A 2,917-nucleotide genomic window follows, 5' to 3' on the forward strand; every position below is an offset into this window, starting at 1 on the left:
GTTTTTGGAAATGCAAAATTTCTCAGATCAGGTACTTATATTATTGACAAAAGATTAAAATAATGTTGGGAAATTCTTCTTTCATGGTTTTCTCTCTCAAAAATAGATGGGTATTTTTTTAAAAGTTGTTTCAGAAACTCTGGTCCCCATTTCTGGTTTTGTAGCTAAAGACCTGCTTTATAGACTAGAAAACTATGTCTGGGTCTGGGATCAAGAGTTCTAGTCTTTTCTTGTCACTGGCATGCTTCATGGTATTAGATAAATCACTTAACCTTTCTGTGACATACTTCCCCATCTGTAAAATGAGGTTGATAATCATATTTGCTTACTTCACAAAAGTGTTAGAAGAATGAATTATCACTGTTTTTATAACCATTTATATCGCGCTCTGGGGCAAAGACTGCTTTTTTTTTTCCCTGTGCTCATGCAGCAGCACAGGAGTCATGCTCTGTGATGGATCTTCATAAGTTCTATTATATATAGAAAGATAAAAATTAAATATAGCTTTTGACAGTGCAGCAAACAGGGTTTGCAAGTATGAAAAATACGAGTTATATTAAAAGAGCAAGGGCTCCTTTTTTTGGTGCTGAAGAAATGATCAATTAAGTATAATGATAGCATCCTAAAATATAACCCTACCTCAAAGTGGGCAGTGTAACCCTCCTCTGGCAGCCACTCTTCTGTAAAGGACAGAGAAAAATGTTTAGTGTTTATACAGATCCATGAATAGATTATTATTATTTAGAGTACTTCAAGAATTTGGACAAGATCAAGTTGCAATAGGAGCTTTACAAGTCCAAAGCTGGAGACAGTCCTCACTCTAAAGAGCTTGAGGATAAAAGAGACATAGCATGAACTTGAGATAAAACATGTCAAGAGAAGGAAAGATACGTATGTTCAAGGAGACATAACAACCGCCAGAGACAGGGATTCCCAGGTTGACGTTATTTTAAGTCATTTATGTCACTGCTTCCATGTGACTATGGTTCATGTGCTGTTCCTGTGCTGCAGGTCAGCTTTATTCACACAGGCTTGGTGTTCTTACTAGGAATAGGCAAAAAAAAGCAGACTGGCCAATCTGAAGAATTAGCAACCATGTAGACAACTGAGGAAGGAGGGAATCAAGGAAGTTTGAACTGGCTTTTGGAGTGGGGACCGTCACCTGCAACAGTCAGTGCAACCTTGACTAGTGCCCGATGCTGTTGCTATGGAAGAGACTTTCATGCATCAATCAGAACTGAATCAGTCATAAGTAAGGAGCTCAGCACTTACTGACATATTACATTTAGAAGGACTAATTACTCCCTGGTGCTGTCTACAAGGAAAGACTTAAGCTGCAAGTAACTTAACACAGTTTCATGGAATGGCAATGAAGCAGCCTGGATTAAACCCTGCTGTGAATCATTACTGCCACAGCTTTAGCATCAGACTGATCACAAATACTCTGTGTGAAGTCTGGGGTTGATATCATCAGGCATCTTCCTCAGACATCCCCCTTATGGAACTGGCTCAGTCCTTTCTACTCATGCATGACTTCTTGGACCGGCACAGAGGGAGTAAGCAAGGTTCCTAGTTTATGAGAATTACAGCAGAGGCACATTGAGGCTATGTCTGTGCTTTGGGACACAGAAGTGATTCCTAGCTCCTGGTTGTGCCAAGAGCAGAACTCACAGAGAATTGCTGCTCTCGTGTCTAGGCCACTTTGTCACCCTCCCTTGCCTTTAGGGAGGATAGTTTCTGTCATTTTCCTGATTGAGCGGGGTCATAATTTCCATGAGTTTTAGGGACCCTTCTCAGTTTGGCTTTCCAGAGGGTTTAAGGAAGGTTCACCACACTGGAGGATGGGCCCTCTGCCTTCCCTGCCAAAGTGAGATGAACAGTTGGGTCTGTGAGAGAAACACTAACAAGACAGGACCTCATGGAGTACTGGTTAAGCCTCGTGCAGTCTGAATGTGATCACCCCTGGACTGTGAGCCATTGTGAGACTTATAGGACAATCCTTGACGTTTTTTTCATAGACAGCCTTGTGGTAATAGGCTATGTACCATCAGCACTTCTTGGCTAGAGAAAAGAAAACAAAGAGCAGGCTCAGACAGAGGTAACCAGTACATTAGGGCAGACTGTTGTGGGATGCACAGATTGTGAAGGAGGGTTGGGAAGTCCTCAACATCACAATCACTGTCAGCATCACAGCTGCATCCCAAGGCACAATGCTGGGTCAGCCCACAGGATCTTCTCCTTGCCAGAGTCACTGTGGACAGCCTGGTGACTGCAGGAGAACATGGCCTCCATGGGAGCATGATGAACCCTATCCATGTCTTTCACTGTCAGCAGGAGGGTTTGGGGGTGGAAGTGAAGTGTGAGGCTGTGTAGGGAAGAAGGGGAGGTGGTGAGCAGTGATTGCTCAGGTTTCCTGCAGTGCTGCCTGATCCTGAGGCAGGCTCCAGCTGCCAGATGAGGAGGAGCAGGTGCTACAAGACTGCATGGGTTCTCCAGTCATGCCATCCACGTACAAAGTATGCCTGTCTGCAGAAAATTTGGAGGAAAACAGTTTTGTTTGCATGCTTGAAAAAAAATCCCCAAACCCAAAGCCAGTGAAAGCGCGCTGTATTTTTGTCCCCAGTATTCCTTGCCCAGCCTGGGTACACCTCTGCTTGGCATTGTAGGGATGCCCCTGTGACAGTGCTTGCGTCAGTATTGGAGACCCCTCCTGCATGTGCTCCCTGTGCTGTTCTTTTCTGTGGGGGAAAAAAACAAAGAAATCTTTTTATACACCAAAGAAATCTGACAGTAACTGGAAAAGAGCCCAAAAAGTTGAAACCTGCCATCAGTGTAGGAAAGGATGAAAGAGAAATTATGGCACTCAGTCCCGACACCACTATTTCCTGGCAGTAGATGAGTGCCTGTACATCTCAGA

This window comes from Neopelma chrysocephalum, unplaced genomic scaffold (genome assembly GCF_003984885.1).
Source record: "Neopelma chrysocephalum unplaced genomic scaffold, ASM398488v2 Primary Assembly neopelma1_59, whole genome shotgun sequence".
Lineage (NCBI taxonomy): Eukaryota > Metazoa > Chordata > Aves > Passeriformes > Pipridae > Neopelma > Neopelma chrysocephalum.